The sequence below is a fragment of the Polistes fuscatus genome, unplaced genomic scaffold (genome assembly GCF_010416935.1).
Source record: "Polistes fuscatus isolate 324 unplaced genomic scaffold, CU_Pfus_HIC Scaffold11, whole genome shotgun sequence".
Classification (NCBI taxonomy): Eukaryota; Metazoa; Arthropoda; class Insecta; order Hymenoptera; family Vespidae; genus Polistes; species Polistes fuscatus.
Window position 1 is genome coordinate 1,370,841 of NW_025113009.1, and position 22,262 is coordinate 1,393,102.

The following is a 22,262-nucleotide window of genomic DNA, read 5'->3' on the forward strand; positions in this document are numbered from 1 at the left end:
TTATTAATTCGTCGTGAAACCGAATTTAATTAAATAATTAAATAAATTGTCGCGTCTCTCTCTACGTATTACCTTTCGTTTACGCTGCCGAATACATACTAAATTTTCGAATGCTATGAAAGTCAAAGTTTACGAGAGTCGATATGTCCTTTGAAAGTCGTACATAGAATCGTAACACAGTCTTATATGTATTATTTCACGTAACGCGTAGGAACGATCTCTCGGTTTGTTTACGTTGTACGTTGTTACGTTCTTTCACGTTTTATTTTCTTTTCTATCTATCTTTCCTAGCATCTTTTTTTTTCTTTTACCCACGCAATGAATGATCTCAATCTCTATATTTTTTAAATAATCTTACTCTTTCGAAAACGAAAGAACAATGAGAAAAATGTTATAATAAATGAAAAAAGAAACAAAACACGTGCGTAATGTAACTTCCATTTGTAATAAAATATTATTAATACATTTATTGCTCCCACTTGATGAGAGAATCACGGTACGTACGTACATTCTGATACGTTCATTGATTGAAAAATTGATTTTCTTTTTCCGTGAAAATAAATTACATCATAACATCCACGTTCGCTGACCGAAAATTCGTCCGATTAACGAATTCAACGAGCTATTCAAAAATTCTATCAATTGATATTCGTGATTACGTATGATAGAAAATGTTTCAATACTTTTAATAAATTTTGTATATTTGTATAACTCGTATTCCTGTACGATTGATAAATTCTTGAAAAAGATATTCATGTCATTTTACGATTTAACTTGTAACATCGTTTCACATACATACGTTCTCGAATAGGTCTATGCGAACGAACGAACGAACGAATGAACGAACGAACGACGAACTACCTGACCTACTTTACTCGTACACGCATTTTTACGCTTCGTATTTCACCCCGATGCATTCTACACGGAGAAATTTGTCTTTTTCTTTTTCTTTCCCTTTCCTTTCTCTTCTCTCTTCTCTTCTCTTCTCTTCTCTTCTTTTTTTATCCTTCACAGTCGTAATTTCTCGGTGCGAAAACGACGCATCCTGCAAAGGAGGTTAATTCGAACGAAATATAATTTTACGTTATATAGTTTCAACGAAACTCGACATTTTCCTAACACAACGCGTTTTTATATTTTCAACGAGAAAACGTTGTTTTATCGTTAGAGAAACGGAGAACGCTTTTAATCTACTAGAAATGATCGAATTCTCGTATAAAAGGTATAAACACGTTTCTCATTATATACCGCTGTATGTAATCGTAGTGTGTCATCGAGCGTACTTGATGCATGGATTAATGAATATTTTATAAGATTTTAAAAGATGCACACAATTTATTCTCGTCCAATCGTTATAAACCGAGAATGTTTTCTTTTTTTATTTCCGTTACTCGTATTTAATCATTCCTGACAAATATTATACATTGAATGTAACTACCGAGATAAGCAAGCATGTAAATGTACTTTATGTATATTAACGACATTTAACATTACAGAGATATTACATGTTTTGTAAGCTCGACAAATATTTTAAGAGAAGGGAATCAGAGGTTTCGTTATGAAATCTGTCCGTTTTATGAATACTTCTATCTTACGTAGATGTTTGTTACGATTAAATAATATAATTCAAATAATTCATGAAGAATCTCTGGATCTTATACTAAATAATCAGGATTGTTTTAAAAAGCATATAAAAAGAATTTTATTCTAAACTTAAACTATTAAAATTGTTTTAGGAAATAAGAAGCGAATTAAAATTTGATTCGTCTTTAAAGTCTAGCTTTTTTTTTCTATAACAATGCTTGTAGTAATCCGTTCTTATCGTATAATTCTATATATAAACATTTTAATGATCGTATCATACATTATTCATTGATAAAATTTAATATTAAACATACATACACGTATACATACATACATGAAAGAGATAATTTCAAAAAATTCACTCTGTAGCGAGAAAAACACTTTAACAATACGGAATACATCAACCGACTGACGTCATTACTAAAAGTATACAAACGGTTTGCCCCTCTTAAGACAAATTTTCTTATTGTCAATAATTCGAATGAATAACGTATGAAAGGTAACCGAATGTTTACAAAGACGCAGTAACGTTCGAGCAGTGATCGAAGCAACATCGTTTGTGAACAATTAGGCAAGGTATATTACGTATTTTTTATACTAATCTTATAAAAATAATCTCATACACTGTGTCCTAATAAAAAATACTACACATACACATATTTGTCAAATTAATATTTTTTATAGGTATACATATAGATAAAATATTTAATATACTATTTCGAACTATTCAAATAGAAATTTATCATAACTTTTGATAATTCCATGCAAATTACATATAATAGAATATAATATAAATGATACCGTTAATTTATCAAAAACTTTTTAAGTAAATCATAATAATAAAACATTATAAATTTATATTAAAAAATAAATTCATAGTGTTTACGATTTCCATTACTTTTGAGACAGAATATACATATTAATTTAAACGATATACATATATTTTGCTTGAATTAATTTACATAGATAAACTTATCACTTAAATAAAAAGACAATTTCCGTAAATGTTATTTTAATATAATCTCAAACTAGAGAAACAACTATGATAATCTATCAAACCGAAGGAAGTTTCACCGACAATTTCGAACATCTTGTACAGCTAAGGGGAAGAAACGTGTCGTATAATCGTTTCGACGGAATTCGATATAACTGGTTCAAACGATTTCTTTTCAGTTCGATTTCCCTGTCAGACTTTATTCCTGCTATAGGTAACACACTTTGCTAGGAGACCCTTCTACGTAAATCTGAATTTTTCTTTTTAGAAGAAGAAGAAGAGGAAGAAGAAGAAGAAGAAGAAGAAGAACTCGAGGAACTCAGTTTGTTTCAACGAAGATCGAGTCTAAGCCGGCTATGTTTCCGAGACTGACTACTTCGACGTTTTTCCTAGGTTGAACTTATCGTCCTGAATAGTTCCCAATTGACGCTGACTTTCTATCGATTTACGTAACTTTCTTTTCGTATATGTATAATACTTACACCTATAACTATGTAAACCACACATACATACATACGTCAGTGTACAAGTGGTGTATATAGCTAGATAGATAAAACTTGGAAAACGTAAAACGGAACGCGAAACTGACTTATAGTCGTCGAAGTAATTTGTCAGAAGCATGGATAGATACTACAGAGAAAGTAATGAAAACTTGACTCGTAGAGAAAATCTATTTCGACTCGTGAAACGAGTATAGAAAAGGTTCGATGGGCGAGAGAAAAACGAGATAAAAGCAAACGAATCGAGGAGTCTTAGGGAACCGTTGGATTTAAAGTTAAAAAAAAAAAAGAAAAAAAAGGAAACAAATGTATAAGATTGAAACTATTTGTAATTAAAATTAATATCTCCATTCGCAAATATAATAGAGATTTATAATAATTTATTAATTAACAAATCTAAATTTCAAATTATCAAACGGAAAGAGAAATTCTAGTTTACGTATACCAACCTATGGGAATTAGGAGATTGGGGAGCATTTATTCATTCGATCGGACGTATCTATCAACGTGTACAGGTACTCGACCATAGACGAATCCAAAGGGTATCACGAGGAGTGTCGTTGAAGGGCCGAAGAGGAGAGAGCCTGTTCGTTGTTCATGCTTTGTTCTCTTGCCAAGGAATAAACAGACGCGTGGCATCGGCCGATAGCATCGTCACGTCGAATCGACGTTTCGCGATCCACCATCGAAAGAGAGAGAGAAAGAGAGAAAGAGAGAGTGAGTGAGAAGGAGAGAAGGAGAGTAAGAGAGAGAGAGAGAGAGAGTCGTCTCTGTACCAGAGCCAACTTCCATTTCACTGTGCCAGGACTCGTTACGTCCTCTGAGCTTTCTATCTACCTCTCTAGTTTTCCCTTTCCCTCTCTCTCTCTCTCTCTTTCCCTTTTCCTCCTCCTCCCTGTGTCGAAGTAGAGAGAACCGAGCCGGAAAAAGATTTCAATTTTCTCGTCGCCTTTCATATTCCCATTCGCCAACTTTTCCGTCTCGTCCTGGAAAACGTACGAGTCTTCTTAAACGGAGCATAAAAAGTCAAAGAAAAAAGAAAAAATAACCGAAAGGGTGGGAAGACGTGGGGGACGGAGGGCGGGGGGTGGGCGTGGAAGAAAATATGGTGGAAAACAGGGGGACGAATTTTCGTATGTCGATGGTAATTACGATTGAACAAACAACTTTCTCTTGAAATAATAAATATTTATTATATATGTTCGTAAAAACGAATTCGAAACAAAATAAAAGAAAAGAAAAAGGGAAGGTAAGGTAAGAGAATCGTTGAATAAAAATTTGATCAGACAGAAAAATGTCGAAGGAAGGATGAAAGAAAAGTCAAATCGGCCAATAACAGAGAGAGAGATCTTTTCGTCGACAGAAAAATGTAGTTTTTGTTCCGAATGAACGAATGAACGAACGAATCATGATCAGCTCATGAGGGTAGCCCGAAGGATTAAATATTTTTCTCACGTCGGAGAATACATCGAGGAACCAAGCCAGAGCTTTTGTTCACGATCTTGTTGCTTGTCGACGACGTAACGTTTTCTCTCACCCAAGTGTCGTCACCCAACTCGTTTCTTTTGTTGTCTTCATCCACCTTGTAGAATCGAATGTCTTCTTCTTCTTCTTCTTCCTCTTCCTCTTCTCGTTTTATCTTTCTTCCTATACGACACTTTCTTCTCTACTGTTTCACACATTTCTTTTCTATTTCTTCTTCTTCTTCTTCTTCTTCTTCTTCTTCTTCTTTTACGTCTTTTACGTCTTTTTGCACGAACACATGTAAACAGGGAGAAGTAAAGTGTGTATACCTCCGAGCCATACTTTTCTTATTTTTCTTTCCCTTTCTTTTTTTTTTCTTCTATCTCTCTCTCTCTTTTTTTTTCTTTTTTCTTTTTCTCCTCCACACAATGAAAAAAGAGGAAGAAAGCCAGAAACGAGGTGGCGGCTGTAAGAAAGCCTCCCTCTCTCTCTCTCTCTCTCTCTCTCTTTTTCTCGAATGATGCTCTCTTCCGGATAGTCATCTCCGTGTTTCTGAAGTAGACGTTCACAGCTTCCGTTTGACCGACGATCGCATCGAAAGCACCTACCCCTTCCTTCTCACCCTACAACTTTATCCACAAGCTACGAATACCTCAGCCTCTTTTTGCAGACAACCAACGAGACCCATCTCAACTTCTTTTTCGTATCTTTCTTCTTCTTCTTCTTCTTCTTCTTTATCCTCGACAATACGTTGTGTGCGAACTACTATCACGCGATTCGGTTTAAAGCATAAGGTTGGTCACTGACATAAGCGTTATTTACATAACGACTGAGAAGTCGATGTCTTTCTTACCATTCTCTTCGGTTATTTCTCTTAAAACTAAAGTTTTTTTATTGCAACGACGACGACGACGTTGTGTTCTTATGTACTTTTTTTATTTTCTTTTTTTTTTTGTTTTGTTTGTTTTAAATACAATTTCTCAACACATCTCAAGCGGAAAAAATCGATTTGAGAATACATTTTTACGACGGTTGAAGAGGTATTATTACGTGTCTCGTATATACTTTGCTTGAAAAGATACCGCCGGCGAGTCTTTTCTTTTCTTCGATGAGACTTTTCGTTCATTAAAATTTCAAATGTATTCGGTAAGTCGGAATGGCTTTTTCGACGGTAATGAAGTAAGAAGAAAAAGAGGAGGAAAGGTCTGTGTTTAATCAATATCTTCCATTCTCGAAGTGAACACGCCAAGGAAAAACCCGTTTGTCGAGGAAACGAAATACACGGGCAGGCAGCACCACCTTCTTAACAATTCAATCGTTGGAATCGATAATTCGAATCTTTCATAAATCTTGTGATTTCTTTAAGATATTTTTTTTTTCTTCCTTTTTTACTTTCCTTTTCCTTCTTTTTCTTCTCTCTCTCTCTCTCTCTCTCTTTCGACGTTATTAACTCGATGGTAATATTCTTAAAACTCCGTAGAATTTGTATTTCGCTAAGGTAGGAAAAATATTGGGAAAATAAATATAAGACGACGAGAGATTTCGAAATTCGATTCCTTTCAGAGAAGGGGGGGGAATAAAGGGAAGAAAAAGAAAAAGGGAAAAACGCGCGGGCGTTTTTGCACTTGCAAAGTTTCCAAAGGAAATTAGAAAACGAAACCGTTAGATGATCGTGATACGCACACTTACATTAGTAACGCGAAAACCGATCGAATTTTCACGAAAACCAATTTAAATGAACAAAAACGGTAAAGAAGGATGGAATTGAAAAAGTTGCCAGTTGCATAGTATAATCGAATCGATTGCTCGAATCGATGAATTCAATTATCGGAAAAAATCAACGTAGTTACATGGATAGTTATGCATGTTGCTCTGTAAACAATTAAGCGAAAGAGAGAGAGAGAGAGATAAAGAGAAAGTGACATGCACGCGAAACGTGTAACGTGTAATCCTATCCCGTTAAGTTATCCCATTAATTATAGAAAATGTTACCCTGTCTTCTTCATTAGTATTGTTACTATTTTGTGATTTCAATTAAATACGAATATCTATGAAAGAATAAACAAAATATTAATCGTTCTCACGCTCATTATTGTTTATTATTTCGCATTAATATTATATATCTTAACATAATATATCATTCGTATTTAGTTTCGCATAGATTATTATCGTTATTTCATCGTATTATTATAATTTCATTACCACATTATTTCAACTTTACATATCAATGTAAATTATCTCGATCAATATGTTTCTTTCGTTAATTTTGAAAAAATATTTCACAGTTAATTAAATTCCTGTTATGATCGATATTTAATTGCTTTAACAAATACGCGTATATATGCAGATAGTGTGTGTCTATATGCAAAAATGATTACTATTCGAAAACAAATTAATCGAACATTTTTTGTCTTATTTCAACGTACTGAAACAATCCTATGAATTTATGCTCACGTGTTTCGAGATATGCAAGCACGAAATCACATAATTAAATAAATATTCTTATACGAAAAATAAGCACGTAAATTATTTAGGTAATATATCCTAAAAATATTTCTATCGTAACGAAAAATACATAATGCTGACGCGTTAACGATGCATTCACCTAGAAAGTTTTATCAAGAACAACGAACGACACGAGATAAATCAAACAGATCGATGTCGATAAAAGGTTGGGAATATCTTATTCAAGGATTCAGTATCTGTTTATGCAGTAAAAGCACGCGAAAAAGAAAAGGCGTAACACGTTTTACGAGAGACACCAGGAGAAAATGTGTAAGTAAAGAGAAAAAGCCGCGAGAGATAGACAGACGTTAAAGAAGAACGATAAGACGAAGAATAAGAATGAGAAGAGAAGAAAAAGATGAGATGAGTAAAGGTAAGACGATCAAATCGATATCTCGCGATTTGAGTGATGCCGTTTTATAGGTTATACCACTGTAGATTTCAAGAAGAAGGTCGCGTTGTTTTTTTCCTCATCTCGTTTCTTTATTTCACCGACTGAGCTAGTGATTAAACGAAGAAGCGAACGGCAACGTTGGGGTAGGTGTTCACCACCAGCGAAAGGGGCAGAGAGAAAGATGAAGGATGATGTGGGTGTGGGTGTGGGTGGAGGGTGGGGATGGGGGTGGGCAAGAAAAAAGAGAGGTAGATGAGAATAGAAGGGAAAAGAGAAAAATATGAGGGCGGAACAAGAGAGGTAGACACAAAAGAGAGCTGGTACCGTATCCTCCTCGAGTCGCGGCTTCCTCCTCTTTCTCTTTCTATTTCTTTTTTTTTTCTTTCTTTGTCCATCTTTCTTTCTCTTTCTCTTTCTCTTTCTCTTTCTCTTTTCTACCCTCTATATATATATATCTCTCTCACTCTCGTTATCTATCTGTTTCCCTGTCCTTTGTTCAAGACACACCGTCGGCCAAACGGAAATAAAGAAAAGTCAAAACGAATATCGTAAAGAAGTGAGTCGTCCGAGAACGAACAATAAACGAAAAATACAAGGCTGAAGTCTCCATCTTTCGTGACTCGGCGTTTCCAACGACGTTCCTTTCGACCTAAAAGTTTATCGAATACACGAGAAGAGATTTGTTCGCGTTTACTTATACGAAAGATGTTGCATGTATAGACATATATATATATATGTCTACGAAATGTTAAGAAAAATGGTACTATTATATGCAATTATGTTTTCCATTTTTTTCTTTTGGATAAGTAATTTCAGTCTCTCGCACGTATCTATGATTTTTGATTTGTTTACAAATATAATATATACTATATCAGATATCTTTTTGAAACAATTTAAAATACTATGGTAAAATATTTTCGAGATTCAATCAATTTGATTTAAAATAAAATATATCGAATAAATATCCCAATGTTTCGATAGAGAAAAAATATCACTTTTTATTGCAGCTATTTCATAACGGATGCTGTTCCATCGAAATACGGAAGCCGTAACTATTTCGTTGAATGGAAACCGATATTTTAAGCCTAACATCAATTGTAGAAAACATTAAATATGGAAATAAATAAAATTAAACTGCAATGTACCTTCTCATCGATATTTCATCGAATTACGGTGCTTTGAAATTTAACAAACCGTATAATCGTAATAACGTTCTTCGTGATTATTGAAAGGAATCACACTTTTCATAGTTAAAGAGTTAAAAAAGGTGAGGATTTATGCGCGCGTTTATTTTAACAATCAGAATACACTTAATTATGATACAGTCATAAATCAGAATAATATTTATCGTTAAAATATACAGGAAACGATATGTCGTTGGGTGTATTCGAACTTTTGGAAATAACATCAAGAAATTCGTTGAACTCAAAATAATATTTTCTACAATTTTCGTTAGGCTTAAAATAACGATTTTTCTATTAAACAAATTATTTGGAATTTTGTTATCATTAATAATATATTTTTCCACTTCGTAATCGAATAAATTCGGTTTTGAAACATTTGTTTAATAAATCCATATCGTTAAAAATATTTAATCATATTGTTTAAAATGAGACACTCGGTGTGCACATAGGTCTGATTAAATTTTTCAAAATATGTAGGCCAACAACACACGATATAAGCTTTTTGTATATTTTCATAAAATATATTTTCCAAGTTTAAAATCAAACAGAATACCAACGTTGCAGAGAAGGCTATGTTATTTTTAATTATTTAATGTACAATTTTGCTCGAAAGCAATTTTCATTATAATTTATTATAAACGATTTTTATTATATTTTTGTTTGTTTATCAAAACAGGATATGCATCAAGGATAAAAACTAATCAGCTTTGCTTATATGCATTAAATATACCTTTTTAACATAACATGAAAGAGAAATTCAGTCTTTTTCATATCCATAATATTTCTATCATACTCGTTTATTATTTTTCTTTTTAAAGTGAACTTTTTAGTTATTTCACAGAAATTGGAATCGACAGATAGCAGAAATTCAATTTACGATTCGGCCAACCGGAATCGGACGATATGACATTTTGGATAACTCTTGCGTATAATTTCGCCTCGGATGAGTTTATTCGTTTCCAAAAGATAAATTTTTCAATAATAATAACAAAACGGAGAACAAGAGAGAAAGATAAAAAGAAAGAGAAAGACAGAAAGAGGAAGTAGAATAAAGTATTGCATTTGACCGGAACGCGAATCTCATATAAAATACATGAAAATTAATAATCATTCAATAAATCTTAATAATGCAAAGAAATAGGAAACGTTTCTTATAAAATTAAAAATAAGTTGAAAGATTAATTAAAAGATAAATATTTTCAAGAACATCCAACGAAGTTAACTTCTTAATAACTTTTTATATTGATTTATAGATTGAACAATAACGGTAAGCCCTTTCTTCGTTCTTTCTTTCTTTCTTTCTTTCTTTTTTATTCTGTCTGTCCGTCTTTCTGTTAACCCCAAGGGGATTCATTTTCATTACGATAAAATGCTTATCGAACACATGCTAGCAATGGTAACTGCATACGACTGTATTATTCCTGCCAACAATTCTCAACAGCTTGCATCGATGTGCAAGCAGCCAAACAGGCAAATAGGCGAGTCACCATTGCTACAATTTTCAGGTGCATTCTCTTGAACGAACAAAATGCATGAGACAGACAGACAGACGGAGAAACCTGAAGTGAAATAAAGAAAGACAAAGAAAAGGTAGACGACGGACGGAAGCATGCATTCGTAAGCAGTTAAGTTATTTCTACTAGGTTCCACCCTTAGTTCTCACCCTAATCCCTGCCACCCTTACAACTCTGGCACCATCGTGTAATAGTCGTTTCGAAAGTATACTTTTTGTTGGTATTTTCGAGTTTCTCGACTAGCGTCATCGTGCACAACTGTTACGTTTCGTTCAACATTGTTTATTAATTCCAGAAATTTTCGCCCCAGGACTGCAATTTATCTGCAAGAAGAATAATTCATTCCAAACGCGTTTTCCACCTCCTCCTTCTCTTTCTCCGCCTCCTCTTCTGCATAGTCTTTGTCTTCATTATTGTTCGCACGGTGACGAAATGCCATGACTAATTTTCATCTCCGTTCTCTTTCTCTTAATTTTTCTCTATACGAGTAAAATAATTTCGACGATATAATTACGAAGAGAAGATCGAACATCGTTTTTGTCTCGTTATTTTTTTAATCACAAATATTTAATTACGTTAAATTAATATTCGTTTGTCTCATTTATTATTTATCATTTACTTTTAATAATATTTTTCTCCGAACGTTTTAATGAAACATTTAATCATTTATTTCGCGATGTTTCGTCAATAAATATCGTTTAAATTAGGATGCAATTTCTTGTTTGGTTTATTTAATCATTGATCTTTATATAATCATTTTGAATAATTTAAAGTTTATACCATATGTTTTAATATGGAAAATAATTTATTTAAAGATATCGTTGAAAAATGATTAATATATTTTACTATATTTTCTTATCACAAAAAAAGAAACGAGTATACTTAAAGTATTATCTATTTTATCATTGCGTCTAAACTTTTGTTAACAATTTTAATGATACTTTGACAACTCGTCTCTCAATAGATTATTTTTTTTTATTACATATTGTTTAACAAATATACAAACAAAACAATACATTGCAATAAAATAAAAATTTTACGATATTCGAATAACATAGTTGATCATCCTGTTACGTAATGTGACGTAATATAAGTGTTGGTCAGTTCTTGATAAACACGTGAAACCTTAATCAAGAAATAACCCTAGGAAACGTGAGCTCGATTGTGAGTAATGAACCAAGAGATATAAGTAGTTGAGTAGGATGGGAAGTAACGTAATTGGAGTAAAAGATAGCTTTGGATGCTGTTAAAGTAAGGACAAAGTATTGAAGTGAAGAATTCAATTATTCTCTCATTCCATCTATGAGATTTTTCTTTATCAGATTTCGTATCAATGATGAAAATAATATTTAACGGCAGTGAGATTTTTATTAACCTGTATCCTACCTTGTTCACTTTTACTTATTGGTTTTTGTTATAAGATTCTCAGGATTTCATTTGCTGACTAATTGATTGATCTAACAGAATAATCGTAAATTTCTAGAAGTGTATAGTGATCTTGACAACAGCACAATTAAACATTGATCGTTAAATCGAATATTTCAGACTTTTAACGAAGAAAATATACAGCATCGAAAAATAAAGAACAAAAAGAAAAAGATAAACGTAGACAGGACGTAAAAAGTTTATAATAAATTCAGAATGATAGATACGTATACATTGTTTTAATATTCTGCAACGAACTCTCTCGAGACCAAATAGATATTTCCAGTCGTGACGCACGCAAATCTGTATCCGGACATTCGTTCAAAATCATCGTCAATCTTACTCGAAAACTAATCATTTATTTATCCTAAATCAAGAAATAGCTAACAAAAAAAATGTAAAATTCCGAAGAATAGAACAAATATGTGGTAGGATATTTCTAAAGGAACGTGGGCAATCGAGAAAATGTCAACTATCTAGCCAGCTAGTCAACGAGCGTGATCGTAATCTTGAAAAGCGAGTTGCGTCTTGAAACAGCCTAGAGCGGTTTCTATATAATGTATGTATATGTATATGTAATGTATTATATACAGTAAGAAGAACGACGAGAAGCCAAGAGTCACGGTACCACTACCACCACCACCACCGCCAACGACATTTCCTCGGATCCGTATAAATGTATTTCATTCCTCGAGGCGTCTAGTCAACGAGATAAATCTCGGCAAACTTGAAACAGTTCCTCTAGCACGTTATTAACGAATTTTCGGATAAGAGATTCGGTACCATTAGCAACAATACATTAAAACCATAAGCATTTCAATATTTTATATACGTGTGTATGTGTGTGTGTATGTGTGTGTGTCTTATTTATTAATCTATGCCAATTAATTCGCTAAACTCTTAGAGAATAAATTTAGTATCTTGTTATTTATGAATTAATCATACATCTCGTTATTCTTCGCGATAGTTTCCATTATTTCGAATAAATTAGATTAATCTTTCGGACAATTGTTGACGAACTTTGACGAATAAAAATGTCAATATTGATGCAACGAATTTAATATCAATGTACCAAATTAATTGCTATATCTAATACTTACTTCTGTATAAAATACACTCCAACCCACCCCCGGTCTTAACAAAAAGATTGGAAGAAAACATGTTGCGACAAAAAAGAAAAGGGAAGAAAAAGAAAATCTATTTCCGCGAAATACTCTCGCCTTTCCTGAGCAAAAGATTATTTACCCAGCCTCGAGAGGAGAGCAGTCGAAATTTGGAGAAGCGGAGACAGAGTCGAGGAAGGCAAGGCCGAGGTAGGTACCTTGTTCGGCTTGTTTACACATTGGCGGTAAGTCAAGAGCCACTTTCGGCTGCTGGGGTGCCGAGTAATCGACTTTCCTGACCCAAAAAGTCAAAAGGGGTTGCATTTACTATCACCCTGTCACCCTCTCTTCATTTTCTTTTCCTCCTCTCTATCCTTACCGACCAATTCTCTCCTTTCTTTCTACCCACCTCCTCTTCCTTCTTCCTTCATATTGAATTTCATCGTTGTGTTTGTTCACTCTCTCTCTCTCTCTCTCTCTCTCTTTCATTCTTTTTCAATTTTTTTTCTTTTTTTTAATCTTTTCCATTGGCATTTCCAGTAGAGTCTCTAGCTCATTGGTATTGCTTGGCTAGATTCGATGAAACTCGAATCCTACCGTAGTTTACTTTAAATCGAGCACTGACCGAAAATTTCAATATTGCTGCTCTTCTATCGAGAGAAATAGAGAGAGAGAGAGAGAGAAAGAGAGAGGGAGAAAAAGAGAGAGAAAAAAGTGATGCCTCAGATAAATAAATCGAAAAATAGAAATTTATTCTCTTTTTTTTTTTTTATCGTATATACCGTACGCTAGATGTCACACAATTTAGCGACAAAACTGCAAAAACATATTCTGTAACTGTAAATAAAAAAAAAAAATATCCTTTGTGTTATTCGAACTTTGGTTAGAAATGTTTTATTACAAAATTATGAGAGATTGAAACCGAAATATGTACAAACAGATTTGAAATATACATGTGAAATTATTTATCAGCTAAAAACATTTGATTTTGTTTGAACTTTCGTATTCATTGTTCTTCAAAATGTTTGTGTTAGTTCATTCAACCGCGTACGATTTCTTTTTTCTTGATTTAGTTTGTTTCTATTTTTCGAACTATGACGATAACGTCAACTGCAGCAAGTGAATATTGTAAAAAAAAAAAAAAAAAAACAATTTTCAAGTCGTTGTTATTTGAACAAAAGGATAAAGTAGAGTACAGAATAGAGTTTAATTAAGCGTAATTTCTCTCAGGATTATCGTAAATCTAATCCTAACGAAAGATCTTTAAATTTCGAATTTTTTCGTAAAACAGGACCTAGAAGGGAAAATTTCGACTGCTTTTTTTTCGACTTATTTTTACATGTAGAATCAGTTTTTGCCTGGTTGTACTACTCCGTTCGGATACATTCTGCATATGTATGTATATCCATGTATATGTATGCATGTATTGCATATGTGATGATTCATAGCACCGTAAAAGGGAAAAATGGAATAGAAAAGGGGAAAGGGACTGCGAAAAGCTAGATGGAAAGCACTTTTTGTTACGCAACACGGGGCTTCCGGATCAGGTGACGGTAAAACTGACTAGCATTTCAAACTCTGTGTCTGAGTTGGTCTCTAAATATGATCAAATTATTAGTATTCGTTTTTTCGAAAAAGAAAATAAAATTACTGGAGCGAATAATTCGTTAAATTTCATATTGATGAAAATTCACTGCGAGAATTCGCGCAAATTCATTTATAAAAAATTGCTTTAAGATTATTCAAATATTCCGAAGAAAGGAATAATAATCGCATATACATTTATTTTCCTTACTTCATTCGATCTCATTGAGACTAATTATTGAATTTCTTTTTTGTTCGAATAAATTCCTCTAAATTCAGGAAGTTTGATATAGAATGGCGTTACAGAAACGTTGAACGATAGCACACACTTTATTAATTTTCCTTGAGGATGTTCCACGGCAGACAGATTACTGGTAATAGTTCGCATTTATCGACGTCGTCGACTATTACGAGAGATTCCATAAAAAAAAAAACACACACACACACATATACACAAAGGTAAAGATGAAAGAACGCGATCGATTTTTTAGCTCGCATCAACATCTAACTGCTTTGTTTTCTAATAAAACGTATCTCCTTGAAAGCTCTCAACTTCTTTCCTAGAATTTTCTTCGTCTCTTATAACGTTAAAAATGAAAATCGCGAGCAAGCTTCCTTTTCTTATTTTCAAATATATGTATCTTTGAAAAATATACATTATTTGTAGTATCTATTCTGAAGCATGCACATTATTGTGATAATAGATTCGTTCTAATTAATCGTGTTTCGAGTTAAATGACGAGATTAGAATTATTTGGTCAACGAATGTGTTCAAAGGGTATAAAATAATATGTAAGAATAAAAGTAACTTATCACTCATCCTATGTTTCGCATGTAAACCTTTAACGAAGCATACGATACTTTGAAATCAAATAACACAAAAATATACTATACTTTAATAATAATATTTAATCAGTTAATATTTAATAGATTATTTTCCAGATTCATACGTTTAAACCGTTATATTTCAATAGCTTATTTGTACCACTAATAGTACAAACATATTAATTCAATTGATTAAATTGCAATTAGTATAAAAAATCAGATCAACGATAAATCCTAAAGTATACATTTAACTACTCGTTTTCTAATTAAAACATTCAAAAAAAACAAACAAGTGCATATTTTTTTGACGATGAAAAAGTACAGATGCAAATATTAAACTTACGTGGAAGAAAGATGGAAGAAAAAATATAATATGGTTGCTTTTTTTGTATCATAATTTTGGGCTGCGTGGGTAAGCGCAACGCAACGTCGTTTCCTTAAAATTCAAATCACACCTACCGTGGGAAAGTAATAAAGGGGTGCTTTCATCAGCGTCGTAGACGTCTGTGCATGGCAAAAGAGCTCTTAATACTACGGACGAAGGTTCGCCATCAGTGCGTTTCCTTCACCAACGCCGACAGCTTCTGTGTTTTCTACCGACTTTTATATAAGCGTTTGCCTCCTCCTCCTCCTCTTCTTCTTCTTCTTCTTCTTTCCATTCCACCCCTGCAACCCTAAACTCCTTTCTTCATTCGTTAACGGTTGCTCTTCCTTCTTCCATGAAACAACCACCCTACCCCCCTCCACCCCTTCTTTCTCCTTCCCTCTTCCGCGCTTGCTCAGTTCGTTTTGTTGCTCCTATTCTTCGACTTAATTACTTGGTCGCTGTGATTATTTCCACTAATTTGTTTGCACCAGCTATCGCCGAGAAATAAAGTTCTTACGTGATAGAAAATAATTATCATCTATTCCTCTCTCTCACACCGTTATAATATTATTATGTATATATGTACAATATTTTTCCCCCCTGGTTTAATTAAAAACCGCTCGGAAAATTTGTTTCTTTGCGAGTGTATCAAATTTTTAACACGTTTTTGTTGATAATTTAGAATACGATTTGCAAGTGCGTTTATTGATCACTTCTGTCGTTTATTATATCATCAAAATGAAATTAATAATAATTTGTCGAAAGGAAGAAGATTTAAGATATTGTCGTAATCATCACATTTATTCATTTTCTGATATGAATTTCTAACAAAATTTAGGAAACGGGTACCCAAATTGCGAGAACCGCTGAATAATTTAGTAATTTCGTCGATTCTATGTATAACGAAGAGAACTCAAAGAGTACACCACAATAAATTCGCAGTCTGCAGAGTCGCAAGTCCAACTTGATTTTGTAATTCGCAGTTTCGCAGTTACGTCCGTTTAATATATGTAATACATACATGAGGATATACGTGATATTCCACGGTTCCTTCATTTTCAAATGCCATAAATTAGAATCGTTTATTGTCGACTTCTTCCCTAGAGAAATGCCATTTCAGCGCGAATGTTTCTACGAGGGAAACGATTCAGCGAGTAAATTTTACACCGTACAAACTCGAAGTTAGTGGTTTCTCTATAAAGGAAGTAATAGTTACGGGGTATAAGGAAGGTTCTAAAATCGAGAAAAATCGAGTCAATCGAAAAAGAAAATCATGGATAGCTTTAGGGGGCGTTTGGTTAGTACTTGGAATCTCTTGGCCGAGCGTAAAGCACAACTTAAATCAAGTTTATTCTCTGATATCGAATTTTGCTGGAGGTGAGTTTCCCCGGAGCACTATTTAAGATCAACGCTTGTATCCCGATACTAGCTAGCGTTATCTCTTCTTCAGAGGAAAGTGCATCGTTTGACTCTATCAACTACATGCAACTACATGCCTGAAAGGATTAATGTAGAATTACAATATATTATTCCTTCGTTTAATTAAACGTCCCCTTCTTCTTCTTCGATCTTACCTTTTACTTACATTCCGGATATTACCGTTACCATTACCATTACCTATTATACTTTAGCAGACTTCGTATCCGACTTCAAAAACATGTTCCAATTTAAATTCGTAGAATTAACTGAAGATATCTTAGCGTTCCTCGTCTTAATTAGCACGCTACGATTCAGAAGTAAGTCCGTTCGTTAACCAACGCCGGAAGTCATCTCTAATTCGGTTAGAGAATGCTCCCTGAATAAAAAATAAGCTACCCCTAACTAGAAACTATCCCGAAGATTGCCATCTAACCGGATAGATAGCACTAATTTTACCATGGTATATAGTTTCGTCGCTCTACTTCGAATACCATCTGATATTCTAGGAAACTTCCATACCGGCCAACGAACTACTCGTGCTTCGACTCGATGGGTAAGCGATAGCCAATCTTCAGTTTCAATACCAACGTAATTACCATTCGGTATTTTTATACTTTTCCTACGTGTTTCACAGATATTAGTTCCTAATCATTCCGACTGTAGTTGTATCATTTGAGAAATCCTCTTTACCACCTATTCCTATGTAATATTTCCCATTACTCTCAAGGTAAAATTATTTTTCGAAACGAGATTAGTTGAACGTTTCTGTCATATTTATTATGCAATAAAAAAAGCAATAATTACGATAATTACGATTATTTATTATCTTATCGTTCATGCGAATCAATCACTTTATTATTCTATTTGTATTGAAATGTATGTAATTCCAGAGTAAAAAATTTATCTGTTATATGATATGAAGACTCATTTTTTGTTGAGCGTATAATTATGTCTGATTAATAAAAACACTGAATCGTTTTTCTCTTTGGAAAATTAAAGCAAATTAGAACTTTGAAATGTTCTGTTCGGTTCGTTAAAAACAAGTGTCCTTTTTGAAAGTTCTAATACTTTTTATATTACACGGACAATCCTCTTTTCCAACACAACCAAAGATGAAATGTCTAGGTAGAAAAAGCTTTAGTATTCGATTCTTTCTTCAACTTTCTTCGTGGTAACGGTATGAAGCGGACAAATCGTAGAAGAAAGTATCAAACGTCAAGATCGTTTTTACGACGACACTCGTATCTTTCCAGTTACTAAACTTTTTCTATTATTTTTCTTTTTTCTCATACCGTTATTGCTATTCCGTTGTATTAGTAATTCGTGTAAAATGCCCAAGGGAACAAAAGAAGTTGTATTTCTTCCATTTATTTATTCGAACGAATGATGACACTTCGTAAAAAACAAATATTAAATATTTAATCATTTTAACTAATTCTTTTAGATGGTAAATTTAATTTGTTATCAGAGAGGGTACGATTTCTAACGTTGGTAAATTTCTTCAATAAAGTCGTACGTCTTTTATAGTTTCAACATTGCTGAAAGGTATTCTTCAGTCTTTACACGAATTGTTAGATCTTTCGACGTCAAAGAGATTTATAAATCGATTGAAAATAAAGTCAGGATAAACTGTTTTCCCGACATATGTTTCTTACCTACTATGATTTCAAGAAAATCGTTGCTGAAAAATGCATCGCTTATTATTCAAAGTATATCGCGATGAAACTTCATCGGGAAGAACACGAGTTTGGTTAAAATAGTCGAACAAATTTGCAAGAATTATTCATGAATAATCCTACCTTTTAAATGTTTATATTCTATTGAAAATATTCATAAGAAAAATAAAATAGCCACTGTATATTAATAGAATAAAAATTTAAGATTTACATTGATTGATATTATTTAGATAATGTAATGAAATATTACATAACCCCTTTAAAGTAATCATTTAAAATTATAATCTATAATATATCGTAATTTATACTTTACCGTTAAATACATACAGGATCACGAATGAAGATATATCCTTAAAAGTTGAACAACGATCGAAAGATTGAAAGATTAAACGTTAAAAAACAAAAAAAATTGTTAGTAAACTCGGTACAAGAGAAGAAAAACACAAGTAAACTTAGGTCATACTACGCACATGTGCGCGAGCACACAATACGCGCCTATTGGCACGCATGTTGGTGCGCGCACGAGAGTGGTGCGTCGCGACGAATAGTGGACGGTGGTAGGAGTGGTGGGGGAAGGCCTGGTGCGAGAGACGCGTGGGGCTGCGCCGGGTCACGACTGTCACTTGTCAGTTGGCCACGAGCGCTCCTAGCGGGAAGTTTGTTTTTCTCGTTCGTGCGTGTGAAACAAGTGAGTGCGTGCAGCCGGTTCAAAAAAAAAGGTTTTTCAATTCCGCGCCTTTTCCCTTTATTACCTATCTCCCTCTCTCTCTCTCTCTCCCTTTCTCTCTCTTCTTCTTCCTGTCTTCTTCTTCTTCTTTTCCTTTTATTTCAATTATTATCGTTAATAATACAAATAGATTTTGGTTTCGTGTATAAGCAAACATTAATGTCATCGACGAAGAGGAGAATTTCGGAAGACGCGTCGGCGCGTCTCGTCTCGGCGTTGTTGTCGCCGTTCGATTTGCATTATTACAATTTTTTCTCGACAAAAATAACAACAACGACAACGATATCTAATTATTTTCCTTATCGTCATCATCGTCGTCGTCGAATAACGCGTTTTTCTAAACGTTCGTTGCCATTGTCGTCGATATATTACCAAAAGTGAATTTGGCGCGGGATCTTTTGAGATTTTCTTAAGCGTGAATATAAAGCGTCGAATATTACTACATACATACCGTTTGCGTATCGAATTGTCGTGTCGTGTGGTGTCGACAAAAAATCGAGTGAAATCTTTTATTCGAATTATCATCCCTCCCGCCGTTCTTCTTCTTCTTCTTCCTCCATTTGTCTTCTAGCAGCCCCTTCTAACCCCAGTGGATTACTTCGAGATCGGTGCTTATTCTGCAGATAAAAGGAATTCATCGTTGGACATACGAGTAAGTGAGAAGAACATTCAGCTCCTTGTTTTGGCGCGAATTTTAAAATCGATCCTATTGACTTGATCAAACTTCAAACCGTTTCGGCCATTTTCGAACGCGATCGATATATTAAATAAAATCATATGTACGAGTAAACTTATCGTTCGGTCTTTCTTGTATTATTTTCTTTTTTTTGTTTTCTACACGCCATCGTAACTACACTTTTCTTTTTCACAGCTACCGGAATATGTTGCGTGAACGATCAACTAACGTTTACGTAATTCACTCGTAACGAGTTAAACAACCATTCGTTCATACACGATCAATTTTTATTACGAAATGTTAGAAAATGTTACCGTATTTACTTCCTCTTTTTTTTTTTTCTTTTTTTTAATATAAATTACGACTCGATCATACGACACACACACACGCCATGGCATTGACTTTAATTTATGCGATCGAAAACATACTATTTGTCCACTCGGATTCGACGTACATATCCGTTTCCTTATCTTTTTTGTTTTTTTCTCTCAAACACTGCTTTTGTACAAACGTACGACTCACGCGACATAATCTTTCGTTAAACTTCCCCCCTCACCCACATAACTTTGTTACCGCGGTTCTCCTACTTTCGTATTTTTTCGTTTAACTTTAGCATTGCGTGTTCATTAGTCATTCGTTCAATCTTTTTTAAAACGTACATTCGTATACTATTTTATTACTTTTACGATTTAAGAAGATACTCGGAATGTAAAAAAATCGCGCTTACGTGAAAATAAATAAAATTAAACGTTAGTTAACGTTTAATTACGTTATCTTTGTGTGTGTTTTCGCGTAATTTTATTGATGATTTTAAAGGAGAACCTTTAATTGTAATTTTTATATGAACGAATAATATTATTAATCACTTGAAAGATCGTTTCTTAAGCTCTCGAAGTATTACAAAAAGAAATAAAACTATAATCGGTGAAAAAACAATGATTAAATACAAAGTAAATATTTCGGATGACAATAATTGTTTTGACTCGGATTGTGTAAGCAAAAACCGAGAGAACGACCGATTAGAAAGTTCTCTCGATTTATCTCTTGGAAAGTGTTAAAACGGAAGAAAATCGTCTCGTCGCTACAGACAGCCTCGTAATTTAATCTAAAAGAACGTGAATTATCTGTCTTCTTCCCTCTCTTTCCTTCTTTCTAAAGTCCCGTATGATTCTTCCGAGAGGGAGTTCGCGCGTTTCGTTAAATTCGAAAAAGTAAGGGAAAACAAAATCTTATGCGCGAGTCAGGATTTCATCTAGATACGAAACGGCTATCATCTCATTGGAGGATTACTTACGAACATCGTTTAAATTAGCAGTCCAATTAACGGTCTTTCAAGCGTGCCGCCAGTTATATGTTTGTGTGTTCCTTATCGATACTAATTATCGATAACTCGTGATAGAACGTGAACGTTATCATCGTATTGTCACAAGTACACACACCTGCACTGTTATTCATTCCGATGCGAAATTCATGTAATCCACATTTACGTTTATATCGAACCTCTTACGATATAACGTTCATACACGAAGATAATCATTTTATTTTATTTTTAACTTAACAATATACAGATATCGCGTTACTTTCATCACATTTCTCTCTATTAAGTAGAATAATAATATTATCGAATAAAAATGATTAATCTGTAAGATATATTTTGTAATATGTTTGAATCCGATAAACGCATTGTATGCATTTTATGCCACGAGTTAATGCTGCGAATTCGTAAATAACGAATTGCTAAATCGTGATCAATTAGCAACGAGTCTTGTTGTTGCATAATATATAAATATGTATCGTGTTGTTAGCGTATTCATGGAATCATTCTCGTAATAAACGTATTCTTGAAAAAGTATCGAATCTTAAACGGGTGTATGAAAATATTGTTCAATTTGTATGTAATACTTGGAAAAAGAACATTTTCAGGGATTAACGCTGAGATACTGTTCAACAATAAATATTGTTCTCGTGATTTCGATTGGGCACGCGAGTCTAAATGTATTCCATTGCGATCGAAGTTTGGACACGAAAGTAAACGAGTCATCGTCCTGGCGCCACTCGAGTAATCAACCAGAGAGTCTTTGAAAGCTTCGATTCGAACAACTGCGGATATCAACCATTTCTGTTCCTCTTTAGCGTAATTATAGTCTCGATCATTATCCTTTTTTCTTTTGTCAATTGATTTCGAAACGACGACATTTATTTTTAGAATCGTATTAACATAATCGTAATAATGAATATTTCGTCGAAGACGATACAAATTCGCACGTGTAAATGTACACGCGCATACGCGCGCGTATATTTAAATTTAATTGTTCGCATTT

General features: G+C 33.6%; 2 protein-coding genes across 3 annotated transcripts in view; both read left to right on the plus strand.

Moving 5' to 3' along the window:
- LOC122526520 overlaps window positions 1-22,262 on the plus strand; it is a 309,605-nt gene that overhangs the window by 28,676 nt on the left and 258,667 nt on the right. The window lies entirely within an intron of this gene.
- The window catches only part of LOC122526524, a 60,915-nt gene continuing 57,725 nt past the window's right edge, over window positions 19,073-22,262 (plus strand). The window contains exon 1 of the mRNA XM_043649983.1: window positions 19,073-19,917. The gene's annotated coding sequence lies outside the window, so the exon portion shown is untranslated. The remainder of the gene's footprint in view (window positions 19,918-22,262) is intronic.